At 40.2% G+C, this 19133-nt stretch overlaps 1 protein-coding gene across 3 annotated transcripts in view; it reads left to right on the top strand.

The window, feature by feature from the left end:
- LOC109397492 (protein spire) overlaps positions 1-19133 on the top strand; it is a 648107-nt gene that overhangs the window by 467833 nt on the left and 161141 nt on the right. The gene's annotated exons all lie outside the window — the stretch shown is intronic.

The following is a 19133-nucleotide window of genomic DNA, read 5'->3' as shown; positions in this document are numbered from 1 at the left end:
TTTCTGGAGGAATTCATTCGGAAATTTCAGAATGAATTTCTTTAGGAATTCCTGGAGGAATTCTTTCGGAAATTCCGGGAGGAATTGCTTCGGAAATTCCGGGAGGAATTGCTTCGGAAATTCCGGGAGGAATTGCTTCGGAAATTCCTGAAGCAATTCCATCAAAAAATCCTGGAGGAATTCCTTAAAAAAATTCAGAATTCTTGGAGAAATCCATTTGCAAATTCCTGGAAGGAATTCCTTCGGAAATTCCTGAAGGAATTCGTTCGAAAAATCCTGAAGGAATTCGTTCGGAAAATCCTGAAAGAATTCCTTCGGAAATTCCTTGGGAAGTTCCCTCGAAAAAATTTGGATGAATACCTCCGGAAATTTCTGGAGGAATTCTTTCAGAAATCTATAGAGAAATTCCTGAAAAAATCCTTGGATGAATTCCTTAGGACATTCCTGGAAAAAAAATCATTCTAAATTTCTTAGAGGAATGCTTTTTATGATTCCTGAAGGAATTCCTTCGGAAACTACTGGACGAATTCCTTTGGAAATTCCAGGAAGAATTGCTTCGGAAATTACTGGAATAATTTCTTCGAAAATTACTGGAAGAATTCCTTAGGAAATTCCTGGGGGTATTCCTTCGGAAATTCCTGTAGAATTTTTTTTGGAAAGTCTTTTTGGATTTTATTTTTGGAAATTGCAAGAGGAATTCCCTCGAAAATTCATGGAGGAATTTCTTTACAAATTTCGTTAGGAATTCCTTCAAAAATTCCTGGAGGAATTCTTTCGGAAATTCCGGGAGGAATTCCTTCGGAAATTGCTAGACGAATTCGTTTGAAGATTCATGGAAATTCCTGCAGGAATTCTTTCGGAATTTCTTCGGAGATTCCTGGAGAAATCCCTCCGGAATCTCTTGGATGCATTCCTTCTGAAATTCGTGGAGCAATTATTTCGGAAATTCCTGGAGGAATTCCTTCGGAAATTTTTGGAGAAATTTCTTAAAAATTCCCGGAGGAATTCCATTGGAAATTCCTGGAGGAATTCCTTTGGAAATTCCTTCGGAAATTCCTGGAGAAACTCTTTTGGAAATTCCTGAAGGATTTTTTTTTGGAAATTCCAGGAGAAATTCCTTCAGAAATTCCAGGAGAAATTCTGTCGGCAATTCCTGGAGAAATTCCTTTGGAAATTTCCAAAGGAATTTCTCCATGAATTTCCGATGTAATTCCACCAGGAATTTTGCGAAGGAATTCCTTCAGGATTTTCCGAATGAATTCCTCCATGTATTTACGAGAGAATTCCTCCAGGAATTTCCGTGGCGATTCCTCCAGGAATTTCGGAGGGAAATCTTCCAGGAACTTCCGGAGAAATTCCTCCAGGAAATTTTGGAAAAATTCCTCTACAAATTTCTGGAGGAATTACTCTGGGAATTTCCGGAGGAATTCCTCCAGGGATTTCCAAAGGAATTCTTCCAGGAATTTTCAAGGGAATTCCTCTTGGAATTTTCAAAGAATTTCCTCCTGGAATTTCTGAAGCAATTCCTTCATGAATATCCGAAGAAATCCCTCCATGAATTTCCGAAGGAATTCCTCCAGAAATTTTCCGACGGGATTCCTCTCCGAATTTCCGAAGAAATTCCTCGAGGAATTTCTGGAGGAATTCCTCCAAGAATTTCCGAAGAAATTCTTCTAGGAATTTTCAAAGGAATTCCTCTTGGAATTTTTAAAGGATGTCCTCCTGGAATTTCCGAAGGAATTCTTCCATGAATGTCCGAAGGAATTCTTCCATGAATTTCCGAATGAATTCCTCCTGGAATTTTGCGAAGGAATTTCTAAAGAATTTTCCGAAGGAATTCTTACATGAATTTCCAAAGGAATTGCCCCAGAAATTTTCCGACGGAATCCCTCCATGAATTTTCGAAGAAATTCCTCGAGGAATTTCCGGAGGAATTCCTCCAGGAAATACCGAAGGAATTTCTCCATGAATTTCCGAAGGAATTCCTCCGGGAATTTTGCGAAAGAATTCATTCACGAATTTCTGAAGAAATTCCTCCACGAATTTTCGAAGGAATTCCTCCAGGAATTTCCTGAGAAATTCCTCCATGAATTTCCGGATGAATTTCTTCAGAAATTTCCGGAGGAGATCCTCCAGGAATTTCCGAAGGAGATCCTCCAGGAATTTTCGAAGAAATTCCTTCAGCAATTTCCGAAGGAATTCCTCCTGGAATTTCCGAAGGAAGTCCTTCATAAATTTCCGAAGGAATTCCTTCAGGATTTTCCGAAGGAAATCTTCCAGCAATTTCCGAAGCAATTCCTCCTGAAATTTCCGAGGGAATTCCTGCAGTAATTTCCGGTGGAATTCCTCCAGGGATTTTCAAAGGAATTTCACCTGGAATTTTCAAAGGAGTTCCTACCGGAATTTCCGAAGGAATTCTTTCATGAATGTCCGAAGGAATTCCACCAGGAATTTTCGAAAGAATTTCTCCAAGAATTCCTTCACGAATTTCCGAAGGAGTTCCTCCATAAATTTCAGAAGGAATTCCTCCAGGACTTTTGCCAAGGTATCGCTCAAGGATTCTCTGAAGGAATTTCTCCATGAATTACCGAAGGAATTCCTCCAGAAATTTCAGGAATGAATTTCTCCAGGTATTTCCGAAGAAATAACTCCAGGAATTTCCGAAGAAATTCCTTAAGAAATTCCCGAAGGAAATCTTCCACTATTTCTCGAAGGAATTCCTCCAAGAATTTCCGAGGGAATTCCTCCAGGATTTTCCCGAAGAATTCCTCCATGAGTTTCCGGAGGAGCTTGTCCAGGAATTTCCGTAGGATTTCCTCCAGGAATTTTCAAAGGAATTTCTCCTGGAATTTTCAAAGGATTTTCTCCTGAATTTCCGAAGGAATTCCTCTACAAATTTCCAAAGAACCCCCTCTCGGAATTTCCAAAGAAATTTCTTATGGATTTGCTTTGAAATACCTCCAAAAATTTCCGAATGAATTCCTCCAAAAACTTTTGACGGTTGTTCTCAAAAAATTTCCTTAGGATTTTCTTACATAATCCCCAAACGTGTTTCTGAAGGAATGTTTGAAGAAGTTTCTCAAGTTTTCGTAGGAGCTTCGCAATACATTTTTGAAGAAATTTCTTGAGGAATTTCCGAAGAAACTTCTCAAGGATCTTTCGCTGGAATTCCTTGAGGAATTTCGTAAAGATTTATAAAAAAAAACCGAAAAAATTCCTCAACGAACTTATCAAACAATTTCTCACAAAATTTCCGAAGGTATTCCATAAGACATTTCAGACATATGTCAAAAAAAAATCCAAACGAACTCCTTTAACAATTTCCGAATTTTCCTTATCAATGCTTTTTTAAAGGAGCTCTTCAAAGAATTTCCGAATGAGTTCCTCTAGGAAATAAAAAAATCACAAAAAGTATTTCTTCAGGAATTTCCGAAATATTTTTTCAAGGAAGTTTTGAAAGATTTTTAAAGAAATTCCTTATGGAATTTCAGAAGGGATATCTCAAGAGACTTTTAGTGACTTTTTTTCAATATTTTCGAATGAATTGCTTCAGGAATTTGGGAAGGAATTCTCACAGAAATTTTCGGATGAATTCCTTTAAGAATTTTTGAAGGCATTCCTCAAGGAATTTTCGTAAGAATTCCTCACGAAAACTCCGAAGGAGTTCCTCAAGGAATATTCTAAATCTATTTCAAACAAATTCCTCAAGGAATTCCCGAACAATCTTCTAAAGGAAATCGTAGAAGAACTCTCGAAGGAATGTCTTATGGAATTTCTCAAGGAGCTTTAGAAATGAAGGAATTCCTCAAGAAATTTCTGAAGAATTTGTCAAGGAATTTCAGGTGGAATTCCTCATGTATTTTCGAAATACATTCCTGAAATTATTGTTTAATTGAATCCTTTAAAAATTTCCGAATGCATTCCTCTAGCAACTTCCAAAGATATTCCTCCAAGAATTTCCGAAGCAATTCCTTTAGAAATTTTCAAAGATTTTTTTCCCGTAATTCCGAAGGAATTCATTACAGGATTTTTCGAAGAAATTTCTCCAAAAATTTCTTAGGGTATTCCTCAAGGAAAGGAATCTTAGTTTGATTGGAATTTTTGAAAGAATTCCCGGAGAAATTCTTAAAGTATTTTCTGGAGCTTCTCAAACGGATTTCTGGTGGAATTAAGAATGATATTTGTAAAGAATTACTGGGGAAATTCTCAAAAGAATGCGTGGTGAAATTCGTAATAAAACTTCTGGAGGAATTATTGAAGAAATTTCTGAAGGTATTCCCAACGGAATTACTGCAAGTTTTCCGAAGGTAATTTCTTCTGGAATATCTACATTAAAATGACCTTGAAAAATATTAAAGAAATTTCTGGAGAAACTGCTGGATAAATTCAAATTCATGATGGCATTTGTTAAGAAATTCCTGAAGCAATATCTTGAGGAATTCCGCAGGATTATAATCATATATGATTCTTCTATTGAACCATTCCTGTTAATCACCCATATTTCATACTTCACTTTTATTTTTTTATTTTTAATGATGAAGTATTCGAACTCCTTGTTACTGCAAAGTGGTGTTCAGTGTAAGGGTGCTCGCCCCCCCCCCTGGCCAAAAAGCTGGCTACGCCCTTGATGGCAGAGTTTTTCATGGAATACCTGGGAAAATTTCTGAAAGAATTCAAAATTTATGATTTTTTGGGAAAATCTATAGGGGTGTAAAGTTTCCTAGAGGAATTATAGCAGAAATTTATGGAGCAATCTCTAATGAACATGGAACAATTTTGGGAGGAATAAATGGCAGATTTTCTAAGTGATATGAGAAATTTCTTCTTCCTAAAGGAAAACTGGTTGAATTTCTAAAATTATGTAGAGATGACTTTCTAAAAAAACTTGAAAGAATTCCTGAAGGAATTCTCAGAGGCATTTATGAAGGAAAAGCTGGAGGAGTTTCTATACCAATCCATGGCAGATCATTAATCATAATCCGTAACCCTTACAGATATTTTTGCAGGAATCTTAAAAAATCTGAGGGAAATTTTGGAAAGTTTCTAAAGAAATTAGTTGAAGATTTTCCAGGATGATCCCAAGAAAAAGTAGTGAAATAAATATTGAGAAATAGAAGTATCAACCCATAGAAGAATTTTTGAAGGCATCAGTGGAAGAATTCCTAAAGGTATCCTTGAAGAAAATAATTTCTGAAATATTTTTGAAAGAATATCTGCAGAAGTTTGCAGAAGTTGTTGGATGTTAATTCATTGAGGATGGAAATTTGAGAATAAAGTTAAAATAATGGTTTTAGAAATATTTTATTCCGCAAAGAATTTCTCAAAAGTGTCGATAAAAACAGATCAGAAATTCCCATGTAATTTTTTGCAAAAATATAGCTAATTGATTTGAGTATTTTTGGCATAAATATCTACTCTACATGATTTGTTTCGGCATTTGCATATGACTATGAGAGAAGTACAACCTTTTACAAAAATCCATACAAGGTGTCAAGAGGTTTTCTAAAAATCCCTCACAAAACACAGGTTCAATGTCATAATTTTCTACCAAATTTTCTTTGCTGTGGAACATACATTCTCAATAGACGTCCGTCCTAAACGATAAGTCAGGAATGAACATTACCGCGGCGGTGGTTATAGACATGGTTACATACAGGGGATAGACAAAATGATCGGGACAGGCAAAATTTTCACTTTACAAAAAATGTTCAACTAGCTGTAACTTTTCGAAAAGTGCATCGAATATTCTCAAATTTTTACTGTAAGTTCTTCAACTAGTTGTGTATCAGTGGACAAAATTTGGAAAAGATCGGACAATTCTTCACGAAGTTATAAAGATTTTTGAAAAAGATAAAATTATCCGATAGCCAACTTTGAGCTGTTATACCTCCGGATTCAATAAACCGATTGCAATGAAATTTTGACCATTCATGACTTATATAATGAACTCTGGAAAACATTTGACTTAACTTGAAATTTTTATTTTTTGAGAATATTTGATGCACTTTTCGAATAGTTACAGCTAATTAAACATTTTTTGAAAAGTGAAAATTTTGCCTGTCCCGATCATTTTGTCTATCCCCTGTATTTGTTTCTTTTTATCGTATTTTTAACAATAACGAAAAAAAATGCATAAATATATCGACAAAGTTTAGGATGCAAAGTGTTTTGAAAACTCTGCAACTGCGATGCTCTGAGAATCCTCCAATTAGAAGAGTGATGTTATAAAACATTATTTATTTTTGTTTTCAAAGTATTTAATAAGCATAAAAGTCTATAGGGCCCATAAAGCCGAGGCGGTAAACGCACGGGTATTCAGCATGACCATGCTGAGGGTGACGGGTTCGATTCCCGGTCGGTTCAGGATCTTTTCGTAAAGGAAATTTCCTTGACTTCCTTGGGCATAGAGTATCTTCGTGCCTGCCACACGATATACACATGCAAAATGGTCATTGGCAGAGGAAGCTCTCAGTTAAAAACTGCGGAAGTGCTCATAGAACACTAAGCTGAGAAGCAGGCTTTGTCCCAGTGAGGACGTTACGCCAAGAAGAGGAGAGGAGAAACCACTGAGATTTGCAACACCAATGCATTGTATTATGTGCTCCATGAGACGCACTGCCCCCACTCGCATAACAGTCCCATTTGCAAAAAGTAGGAATTGAGAAAACGGCATTTGAAGTTTGAAAACTTGTTTCCATATAAAACTTTGAAAAATCGCCAAAATTTGAAAAATATTTCGATCATCTCGAAACTTTCACAGATTGCTTTGCACATGAATATATAACTGTAATAGTAGTTTACGCAACAAGGTGCAGAATGACGATTTTTACAGCACGAGTCGTAAATTTATCCAACGAGGCTTGCCGAGTTGGATAATTACGACGAGTGCTGTAAAAATCGAGTTCTGCACCGAGTTGCGTACAACGTTTTTTGCAAGTTCATAAATTACCGCTTGAGGATAGTTTTTAACAAAAGTTTTGCATCAAACTGCACACTGATGATCATAGTTATGTTTAAGAAAATCTGATCATAGCAGGTTATACTGTGCAGTTGTCACAGTTTTTCAAAACTGCGTCCAGAAAGCATCAAGAAGTTGATCAAAACTGAAAACAGTGCTGTAATGGTTCATTACGCAACGCAAATCAGTGCTGTAATGAACCATTACAACACTGATAGTTTGGTGTGGGAAAGTAGGCCTTTTCCTGTCTGATTTGCGTGAGGTAAAACAGTCTATTACGATGAGAAATTGCAAAAAAAATATTACAATCACCACAAAGTTGTTCAGTTTTGTGTTCCGTAACACAAAAATCCATGATGGGACTGTTATGCGGGTACTTTTGATATGGGACGCTCATAACTTGGTATTTTTTTCACACATTGACATAAAAATTCGTAATTTTTATTGTTGTTTTTGGAAGTACATCAAAAATGATGACTATTCATAACGTTAACTCAAAAGTGATGAAAAGTCAAATGGGACTGTTATGCGAGTGGGGGCAGCGCAGAATCTTCAGAGTCTTGGTTTATTACCTAAAAGACCAGTCGGTATCAATCATGTCCAAGCAATCTCTCAATAGAAGCCAAATAAAGCAATGTATCAAGTGAGCTTTCCACAGCTGTCGAACCTAGTTTCTATTGACCCCTACAGCAACAACATTGGTGCTACTAACCACATGCGAACATATGTACGTGTACGATCGAAGCTATAATACAATTTATTAAATTAATAACGAACTGTCAACTGCTTTCGTTATGATTAATTTGTTCAACGCCCGCCTATGTGCAGTGGATCGGATTTCTTCCCAACATCGCCCAAACCGCCCGCCGTCCAGACAGACCGGGAACCTGTTAGTCTCGACGAAACAAGCAATTTAGCATTGCTCCAGAAGGAACCCCCAGGCGCTACGGGCGGCGAGTTGAACAAGTCCCTGGCAAAACCCGTTTCGCATAAATCTATCCTGGTTGCTGTTTGTACAAAGCAATCGATGGGATCGAACTTGATAGTTCTCCTCCCGCACCGTAGTCCCAGACTCGGATTGGAAACGGGAAGGAACCCAGCTGGACGACAGGCACTAGGCAATAAACGTCCGATAGTATTAGCTGCAATTATTAATGCTTTCGTCTTGCTGGATGGCTGTGACGGCAGGCGATCGCCCAACGACGACGCCGTAGATCTCCTGAACCGAGAGCGATTTGTGCACTTACCTGTGGTTCAGGTGTAAGGTTTTCATGATCATAATTATGAGAAATCCTACGCTTCTCTCGGTCTTCTGAGAAATCTCAAACGACAAAATTGCCAAACCACATTCTACTCGAGTTGCTCGCAGCTCGCAGACCGGCTTTTCCTTTCGTTCGTTCGGGTGACAAATTGTACTTGCGTGCGTATGTCGCCCGGAGGCGACCCAGGTGACCAATAATGCACCGCACAAACAACATTCCACACGCAACGCAACGCCACGCCAAGAAGGTGGAAATTCATGGAGAGGAATCTGGCCATTTATCGTCACTTTCACTTTCCACGATGAAACGATTTTTCGCAGCCGCAGTGCTGGGGTCCCTACTACAGTATGCGGCAGGAAAAAATGCGAAAGTGTTTTTCAACTTCAAACCTCATTTTCGTCCATGTGACATTAACCAATCTATGTTTCAACGTTCCATGATCTATAATAGGCTAGTTTTCTGAAAAGTTAATTAAAAAAAATCCCATTTTGGTCACTAACCTTTACAAGGCGGCGCCTGAAGATGAGGACAACCAGAATTTTCAAACCGCAGAAAATCGCACAGGTCGCTAAATTTCGCATCTGATAAAACAAAATTTTTGATTTTCTCTACAATATCATCAAATATATGTACTTATTTAATCTGCTATGTGAAACTACATGGCTCTGGATCGGTGTGGTCTGGTTGTTCATCGAATTTGAGCTAATTTTGTTACTGTTATAGTTATTTTGTTTAATGACCATTGGGCGCGCAGTTTATTGATATCCGCTAATTAGGCCTACATTATCACATGTTAAACATCAAATGTGTTCATTTTTATTTTTCAGTGCTAGAATATAGACATTGACTGATACACTGTCATGAAAAAATAGTCATATATATCCCATATTTAGCGTGTAATAGTGCCTTGAACTTTTCGCATTTTTTCCTGCCGCACCCTGTAAAGTCGGGCCTCCATCGTCGTCGTCATCGTTGCTGGGAAAACTGCTTTACATATTTCTCGTATTGCGCCTTGGTTGGATCTGAAAGACGAACCCCCCCCCCCCCCCCCCCAGCTGAAGAAGAAGGGTGACACAACTAATACTCGTGGTTACACGCGGCGTACGTGAGAAAAGCAAAACCTGTGCGTGAACAATTAAAATCGTTTCTCTCATTAGACGCACGGGATCATTTATCACTTAAAATTAAATTAATTCGAGTTTATGAATGTGGAAGGAAAACTTTCTTTGGTTAAATCTTTCGCTTCGTAGAATTGCGTAGGTGTGAAGATAATTTTATACATTAACTATTCACCTGAATTGGCAAGATTATGCCTTTAATAATTGACTGCTCAATTAGTGCTCTTTATCAAAGGTGATTCATATACAGATTTATCTGTAAAATACATATTTTTGCGCTTTGTATTGAATACACATATTTGGGCTTGTCTAGTCTAGTCTAGTCTAGTCTAGTCTAGTCTAGTCTAGTCTAGTCTAGTCTAGTCTAGTCTAGTCTAGTCTAGTCTAGTCTAGTCTAGTCTAGTCTAGTCTAGTCTAGTCTAGTCTAGTCTAGTCTAGTCTAGTCTAGTCTAGTCTAGTCTAGTCTAGTCTAGTCTAGTCTAGTCTAGTCTAGTCTAGTCTAGTCTAGTCTAGTCTAGTCTAGTCTAGTCTAGTCTAGTCTAGTCTAGTCTAGTCTAGTCTAGTCTAGTCTAGTCTAGTCTAGTCTAGTCTAGTCTAGTCTAGTCTAGTCTAGTCTAGTCTAGTCTAGTCTAGTCTAGTCTAGTCTAGTCTAGTCTAGTCTAGTCTAGTCTAGTCTAGTCTAGTCTAGTCTAGTCTAGTCTAGTCTAGTCTAGTCTAGTCTAGTCTAGTCTAGTCTAGTCTAGTCTAGTCTAGTCTAGTCTAGTCTAGTCTAGTCTAGTCTAGTCTAGTCTAGTCTAGTCTAGTCTAGTCTAGTCTAGTCTAGTCTAGTCTAGTCTAGTCTAGTCTAGTCTAGTCTAGTCTAGTCTAGTCTAGTCTAGTCTAGTCTAGTCTAGTCTAGTCTAGTCTAGTCTAGTCTAGTCTAGTCTAGTCTAGTCTAGTCTAGTCTAGTCTAGTCTAGTCTAGTCTAGTCTAGTCTAGTCTAGTCTAGTCTAGTCTAGTCTAGTCTAGTCTAGTCTAGTCTAGTCTAGTCTAGTCTAGTCTAGTCTAGTCTAGTCTAGTCTAGTCTAGTCTAGTCTAGTCTAGTCTAGTCTAGTCTAGTCTAGTCTAGTCTAGTCTAGTCTAGTCTAGTCTAGTCTAGTCTAGTCTAGTCTAGTCTAGTCTAGTCTTTTTACCGGCTTTTCGGGCCCGTATGAAGTTGATCACCAATATTAACTTCTTTTCCCGATCAGCCTAGATAGCTGTGTAGTGTCGGTAGCGGTTAGTTCAACTGGCTAAGAATAGCACTACGGACCGCCTGTTCCAGTGGTAGGAATCCACTAATCAGGTGACCCCTAATTCATGGTGTTATGCGGCTTTACGCTTACCGTGCCTAGGAATGAATGGCTAGGGGGGTCTAATAAAAACCTAACCGCAAACGGAGCCTGTGGAGTACCAGGGCACCCTCCACAGTATTTGCCCTTACTGTGCTAACCGGAGCAATAGCGCGGTGGACCTTGTGTTTCTCTGAGACAATCAGCTGCCCTTCTTCAATCTCATACTTGAGGCTGAATAAGAGCGGGATTATGAAGATGTTATTAATTAGTTTAGATTTTCACCTATATGATTTCGCATTATGCGTTTTACACAGTGTATTCTGTGCATCCTCGCCTTTGGCGCACTCTAATCGATACCGATCTGGCTTTATTGTTGCTGTTCTTTTTTGTGCTGTGATTGTTAAGAGTTTAATCTTGCCTAGTTTGGGTAGTGGCTACGGTAAGGATAGCTCAGATCAATCTTCAGCACAAAAGAACAGCAACGATCAATCTTTGTAGACTTATGCAAAATGGTACAGCCCAAGTGGCGTTAGTCCAAGAACCTTACTTTCGTAAGGGGAATTTCTATTTAGGAAACCTTGTGAATCCGGTGTTTGCTACTTTCAGTAAAAATGAAAGGCAAACTCACGTGTCATGCCTCGAGCATGTGTGCTTGTCAACAACGCAATCGTTGCTACACTCATCTCTGAACTAACTACCAGAGATGTATGTGCTATCACAATAGATGTATCTGTTGGAAACCTCAACAGGAAATACGTTTATTGTTCGGTTTATTTACCGCATGATGAACCATCCCCTACGGATGCTTTCAAGCAAGTCATTGCATACTGCACTTCAAAAGGCCTTCCGCTAATTGTTGGTAGTGATGCTAATGCTAACCATTTAATCTGGGGCAGCTCAGACATCAATTTGAGAGGCTCCAGTTTGATGGAGTACTTAAGTAGTACAGATCTTGCATTACTTAACATAGGCAACCGCCCAACGTTCATGGTATCTGGTAGAGAGGAAGTGTTAGACATAACGCTTTGCTCTAGCAGAATTAGTCATGAGCTGACCAATTGGCATGTGTCAGATGAAGAATCTTTATCTGACCATCGTTACATCTGGTTTGAACATGTGAATGTTACTTCGCAAACTTTGCGTTTCAGGAATCCCCGGTCAACCAACTGGGATCTCTTTACCGATTTGGTTGCAGCCAAATTTCATGGATACTCCCCATCAATTGACACTCCAAGTGATTTAGATGATGCCGTTGATACTACAACGGCCTTCATCATGGAAGCTTTTGAAGAAGCCTGCCCTCTGCGGTCTGTGAAGATCACAAGAGGAACCCCTTGGTGGAACTCCGATCTGGCGAAGCTCAGGAAACAATGTAGAAAGAGTTGGAACAGACGACGTTCGGCTGGATCGGAGGCTTTCAGGTCGGCTCGCAAGGCCTACCAGAAAGCTCTTCGGTCTGCTGAACGATCCGGCTGGAAAAACCTTTGTACAAATGTTTCCAGTCTGAGTGAAGCCAGTCGATTGAACAAAATCCTTGCAAAATCTAAGGATTTTCAAGTGAACGAACTTCGTTTGCCAAATGGTGATTTCACTTCCTCTGATGAGGAAGTTTTAGAATGTTTATTCAGTACACACTTCCCCGGATGTGTGGATATTACATCTTCGGATGAACCTGATGTCTTTTCTTGTAGTTATGATTCTTTAGCTTCGGCTCGGAGTATCATAACTTTAGAATCGATTGAATGGGCACTTAATAGCTTTGCTCCTTTCAAATCTCCTGGGGCAGATGGGATTTATCCTATTTTGCTTCAGAAGGGATTTGATCATTTCAAACATGTTTTGAAACAACTACTTGTTTGCAGTTTTGCTACAGGGTATATTCCCAAATTCTGGCGGGATATTACTGTGAAGTTTATTCCGAAAGTGGGTCGCGCGTCGTATGAAGAAGCAAAGAGCTTCAGACCTATCAGTTTGACCTCTTTTCTTCTGAAATGCTTAGAACGCATAGTCGATCATCACATCCGTGATGTTCATCTGGCCAATGTGCCTCTTCATGTGAACCAACATGCTTACCAATCTGGAAAGTCCACTGTGACTCTTTTACACAAAGTTGTTTACGATATCGAGAAGGCATTCGCTCAAAAGCAATCCTGCTTGGGTGTTTTCTTAGATATCGAGGGTGCCTTTGACAACGTGCCTTTCGATGCCATATTGGAAGCCGCACGGGGTCATGGTATATCTCCAATGATTTCCAATTGGATTCACCAAATGCTCAAAAACCGACATCTCTTCTCGACATTGCGTCAAGCGGCGATTAGGAAATTGAGTGTTTGTGGATGCCCCCAAGGGGGAGTCTTATCACCACTTTTATGGAATCTCGTAGCAGATACGCTATTGAGGCAACTCAATAATAGCGGTTTTCCTACTTATGGTTTTGCCGACGACTACTTAACATTGTTAGTCGGTATGTGCATCAGCACCCTTTTCGACCTGATGCAAAACGCTCTTCAGGTAGTTGAGGGTTGGTGTCGCCAATATGGCCTTTCGGTAAATCCGAGTAAAACATCTATTGTTCTTTTCACGGAAAAGCGAAACCGTAATGGTGTTCGAACTTTACGTCTCTTTGATTCTGAAATCAATGTGACTGAACAGGTAAGGTACGTTGGAGTCATTCTTGATTCCAAGCTTTCCTGGACACCTCATGTTGAGTTCAGAATCAAGAAAGCTTGTATGGCCTTCGGGCAATGCCGGCGAACCTTTGGTACAACTTGGGGTCTAAAACCCAAGTATATCAAATGGATCTACACAACTGTTGTTCGGCCAATATTGGCCTATGGATGTCTTGTGTGGTGGCAAAAGGGCGAAGTGAGAACGGAACGGTCCAATCAAAGTTAGGCCATCTCCAAAGGATGTGCTTAATGGCGATGTCTGGAGCGTTCTCTTCAACTCCCACGGCAGCGCTCGAAGTTCTCTTTGACGTTGCCCCACTACACATTCATCTCAAACAAGAAGCACTTTCTTGCACTTACCGTCTATGGGTACTCGGTTTACTAGAGGAAACTCCTGTGAACCGCAGTTCAACACACACCTCGTTGTTTCCACTTTTGGTGAATTGGGACAAAGTTGTCCTTGCTCCAAGTGATCTTACAATTGCTTGTAATTTTCCATATAGGACATTTTCCACGAAATTCCCTTCCCGGGAAGAGTGGACATCTGGTTATCTGGAGAGAAGTATTTCAGACGGCATCGTATGTTACACTGATGGCTCCCTTCTCGAAGGTCGAGCAGGTGCTGGTGTTTATTCTCGTGAGCTAAGGCTGTATCAGTCTTATTCACTTGGTAGACACTGCACCGTTTTTCAGGCCGAAATCTTTGCTCTTATGTGCGGAGTGCAATCAGCACTTCAGCAGCACGTAATGGGCAAAGTAATATACTTCTGTTCAGATAGCCAGGCTGCTATTAAAGCACTTGCTTCGGCCAACTCCAGGTCGAAGATAGTTATCGCTTGTCGAACTCAAATTGAGGAGCTGAATTCAGCAAACGCTGTTCACCTTGTATGGGTACCTGGCCATTCTTCCATCGCTGGAAATGAATTGGCTGATGAGTTAGCTCGCACTGGAGCATCACATGACTTCATTGGCCCTGAGCCAGCTATTCCGGTATCCAAGTGTTGGGTGAAGCTTCAGATTGACACCTGGGCTGCCACTCAGCACAAACAATACTGGAATAGTTTGGAGTCATGTCGTCAAACAAAATTGTATTGTACTGAGCCATCTCTAGGGGTGGCAAAGTATCTAACAAATCTGTCAAAGCAGAATTGCAGCATGCTGGTCAAAGCATTGACTGGCCACTGCCGACTCAGTTATCACATGGCGAATATTCAGCAAGCTGATTCATTTGCATGTGATAGCTGTGAATCCGATTATGGAACTTCGTATCATTTAATATGTAACTGTCCAGCTTTTGCGCAATTGCGTTTCCGAGTACTCGGGAAACACTTATTAAGTGAAACTGACTTCAGAAACCTGAATCTTCAGGACGTTCTGTTGTTCTTGACCCGCTGTGGTAAAGAGCTATAGGCTCTTTACGCTTTATGCATTATCACAGTGCCCTTCTCAGGGCGCTGTTCGAACCCATTGTGGCACGCTTATGCGTTATTACAGTGCCCTTTTCAGGACGCTATGTGAACCCATTGTGGTACGCTTTTGCGAGTATGACGATCCTATTCCCTTACCTGTCCTTACCCATGTCCTATCCTTTTTCCTTCCCTTCTCCGTCAGGTAAATGATGAATAGGCTCGTGTTCATGGCGATGGCGTGCCTCTAGAGCCGACCTACTGATACCTGATACCTAGTCTAGTCTAGTCTAGTCTAGTCTAGTCTAGTCTAGTCTAGTCTAGTCTAGTCTAGTCTAGTCTAGTCTAGTCTAGTCTAGTCTAGTCTAGTCTAGTCTAGTCTAGTCTAGTCTAGTCTAGTCTAGTCTAGTCTAGTCTAGTCTAGTCTAGTCTAGTCTAGTCTAGTCTAGTCTAGTCTAGTCTAGTCTAGTCTAGTCTAGTCTAGTCTAGTCTAGTCTAGTCTAGTCTAGTCTAGTCTAGTCTAGTCTAGTCTAGTCTAGTCTAGTCTAGTCTAGTCTAGTCTAGTCTAGTCTAGTCTAGTCTAGTCTAGTCTAGTCTAGTCTAGTCTAGTCTAGTCTAGTCTAGTCTAGTCTAGTCTAGTCTAGTCTAGTCTAGTCTAGTCTAGTCTAGTCTAGTCTAGTCTAGTCTAGTCTAGTCTAGTCTAGTCTAGTCTAGTCTAGTCTAGTCTAGTCTAGTCTAGTCTAGTCTAGTCTAGTCTAGTCTAGTCTAGTCTAGTCTAGTCTAGTCTAGTCTAGTCTAGTCTAGTCTAGTCTAGTCTAGTCTAGTCTAGTCTAGTCTAGTCTAGTCTAGTCTAGTCTAGTCTAGTCTAGTCTAGTCTAGTCTAGTCTAGTCTAGTCTAGTCTAGTCTAGTCTAGTCTAGTCTAGTCTAGTCTAGTCTAGTCTAGTCTAGTCTAGTCTAGTCTAGTCTAGTCTAGTCTAGTCTAGTCTAGTCTAGTCTAGTCTAGTCTAGTCTAGTCTAGTCTAGTCTAGTCTAGTCTAGTCTAGTCTAGTCTAGTCTAGTCTAGTCTAGTCTAGTCTAGTCTAGTCTAGTCTAGTCTAGTCTAGTCTAGTCTAGTCTAGTCTAGTCTAGTCTAGCCTGTTCTAGTCTAGTCTAGTCTAGTCTAGTCTAGTCTAGTCTAGTCTAGTCTAGTCTAGTCTAGCCTGTTCTAGTCTAGTCTAGTCTAGTCTAGTCTAGTCTAGTCTAGTCTAGTCTAGTCTAGTCTAGTCTAGTCTAGTCTAGTCTAGTCTAGTCTAGTCTAGTCTAGTCTAGTCTAGTCTAGTCTAGTCTAGTCTAGTCTAGTCTAGTCTAGTCTAGTCTAGTCTAGTCTAGTCTAGTCTAGTCTAGTCTAGTCTAGTCTAGTCTAGTCTAGCCTGTTCTAGTCTAGTCTAGTCTAGTCTAGTCTAGTCTAGTCTAGTCTAGTCTAGTCTAGTCTAGCCTGTTCTAGTCTAGTCTAGTCTAGTCTAGTCTAGTCTAGTCTAGTCTAGTCTAGCCTGTTCTAGTCTAGTCTAGTCTAGTCTAGTCTAGTCTAGTCTAGTCTAGTCTAGTCTAGTCTAGCCTGTTCTAGTCTAGTCTAGTCTAGTCTAGTCTAGTCTAGTCTAGTCTAGTCTAGTCTAGTCTAGCCTGTTCTAGTCTAGTCTAGTCTAGTCTAGTCTAGTCTAGTCTAGTCTAGTCTAGTCTAGTCTAGCCTGTTCTAGTCTAGTCTAGTCTAGTCTAGTCTAGTCTAGTCTAGTCTAGTCTAGTCTAGTCTAGCCTGTTCTAGTCTAGTCTAGTCTAGTCTAGTCTAGTCTAGTCTAGTCTAGTCTAGTCTAGTCTAGCCTGTTCTAGTCTAGTCTAGTCTAGTCTAGTCTAGTCTAGTCTAGTCTAGTCTAGTCTAGTCTAGCCTGTTCTAGTCTAGTCTAGTCTAGTCTAGTCTAGTCTAGTCTAGTCTAGTCTAGTCTAGTCTAGCCTGTTCTAGTCTAGTCTAGTCTAGTCTAGTCTAGTCTAGTCTAGTCTAGTCTAGTCTAGTCTAGCCTGTTCTAGTCTAGTCTAGTCTAGTCTAGTCTAGTCTAGTCTAGTCTAGTCTAGTCTAGTCTAGCCTGTTCTAGTCTAGTCTAGTCTAGTCTAGTCTAGTCTAGTCTAGTCTAGTCTAGTCTAGTCTAGCCTGTTCTAGTCTAGTCTAGTCTAGTCTAGTCTAGTCTAGTCTAGTCTAGTCTAGCCTGTTCTAGTCTAGTCTAGTCTAGTCTAGTCTAGTCTAGTCTAGTCTAGTCTAGCCTGTTCTAGTCTAGTCTAGTCTAGTCTAGTCTAGTCTAGTCTAGTCTAGTCTAGCCTGTTCTAGTCTAGTCTAGTCTAGTCTAGTCTAGTCTAGTCTAGTCTAGTCTAGCCTGTTCTAGTCTAGTCTAGTCTAGTCTAGTCTAGTCTAGTCTAGTCTAGTCTAGCCTGTTCTAGTCTAGTCTAGTCTAGTCTAGTCTAGTCTAGTCTAGTCTAGTCTAGTCTAGTCTAGCCTGTTCTAGTCTAGTCTAGTCTAGTCTAGTCTAGTCTAGTCTAGTCTAGTCTAGTCTAGTCTAGTCTAGTCTAGTCTAGTCTAGTCTAGTCTAGTCTAGCCTGTTCTAGTCTAGTCTAGTCTAGTCTAGTCTAGTCTAGTCTAGTCTAGTCTAGTCTAGTCTAGTCTAGTCTAGTCTAGTCTAGCCTGTTCTAGTCTAGTCTAGTCTAGTCTAGTCTAGTCTAGTCTAGTCTAGCCTGTTCTAGTCTAGTCTAGTCTAGTCTAGTCTAGTCTAGTCTAGTCTAGTCTAGTCTAGTCTAGCCTGTTCTAGTCTAGTCTAGTCTAGTCTAGTCTAGTCTAGTCTAGTCTAGTCTAGTCTAGTCTAGTCTAGTCTAGTCTAGTCTAGTCTAGCCTGTTCTAGTCTAGTCTAGTCTAGTCTAGTCTAGTCTAGTCTAGTCTAGTCTAGTCTAGCCTGTTCTAGTCTAGTCTAGTCTAGTCTAGTCTAGTCTAGTCTAGTCTAGTCTAGTCTAGTCTAGTCTAGTCTAGTCTAGTCTAGTCTAGTCTAGTCTAGTCTAGTCTAGTCTAGTCTTGCCTGTTCTAGTCTAGTCTAGTCTAGTCTAGTCTAGTCTAGTCTAGTCTAGTCTAGTCTAGTCTAGTCTAGTCTAGTCTAGTCTAGCCTGTTCTAGTCTAGTCTAGTCTAGTCTAGTCTAGTCTAGTCTAGTCTAGTTTAGTCTAGTCTAGTCTAGCCTGTTCTAGTCTAGTCTAGTCTAGTCTAGTCTAGTCTAGTCTAGTCTAGTCTAGTCTAGCCTGTTCTAGTCTAGTCTAGTCTAGTCTAGTCTAGTCTAGCCTGTTCTAGTCTAGTCTAGTCTAGTCTAGTCTAGTCTAGTCTAGTCTAGTCTAGTCTAGTCTAGCCTGTTCTAGTCTAGTCTTGTCTAGTCTAGTCTAGTCTAGTCTAGTCTAGTCTAGTCTAATTATGAGTCTACACATACTAGCTTACCTTGTCGCCGACCTCTACCTGGTTCCCTGCTGAATATTGTTTTCGCTATTCTTTCTTCCGACATTAGCACTACGTCTCCATCACACTGCAGTCTGCAGTTCACGGGAAACGTCATTGTTACATGTCACAAGTGGTCTAAGATAAACATATTCTTCAACAACTTCAAACACATCCCCATCAATTCAGTGTAAAATTAGCTTAGAGTAAAATACTAAAAAAATAATATAAAAATATATCCCCATCAATAACTAACTCAGCACAAACACTGTCTTGGTAGAGTTTATCGTCAAGCCTATCCTCGCTGCCCTACGATTGATGCCGATGAGATCAATATCGTCCGAAAGCCAAGAGCATGTGTGACCATGTGATGATAATGCCATTCCTCTGCACGCCAGACCTCCTAATCACTCCTTCGAGTGCAATGTTGTTCAATCCATCCAAGGTCACATACGAGGTAGACACTTCGTCTGCGATCCGAATACTTGATTTCGATCCATCCAGCGTTGCGTGTATCACTCTAATTAGTTTCGCCGGAAAACCATGTTCTGACGTTAAGTGTCAGAGCTCATTTCTTTTTCCTAAATCGTACGCTCCTTTAAAACCAATGAGCAGACGGTGAGTCTGAAAGTTATATTTCCGAAATTAATTTAGGATCATCCGCAGGCTAAACATTTGATCCGTCGTTGATCGCCCCTCACGAAAACCAGCCTGGTATTCGCCGACGAAGGACTCCTCAAGAGGTCAGCTTGCACATAATATTTAGTATAGTCTAAAGCGGTCAGGCCAACTAGGGGTTATTGAATGGAGACATCTCGTACCAACGGCTCAGTTTTATAAAAAGCAAAGTACGCGAAAATCGATGTGAGTGACGTTGCTAAGTAGGTTAATGTCACTCCTTGGCCCTTGCCTTCC

Source organism: Aedes albopictus, chromosome 2 (genome assembly GCF_035046485.1).
Source record: "Aedes albopictus strain Foshan chromosome 2, AalbF5, whole genome shotgun sequence".
Lineage (NCBI taxonomy): Eukaryota > Metazoa > Arthropoda > Insecta > Diptera > Culicidae > Aedes > Aedes albopictus.
This window is presented reverse-complemented; position numbering and strand designations above follow the sequence as displayed.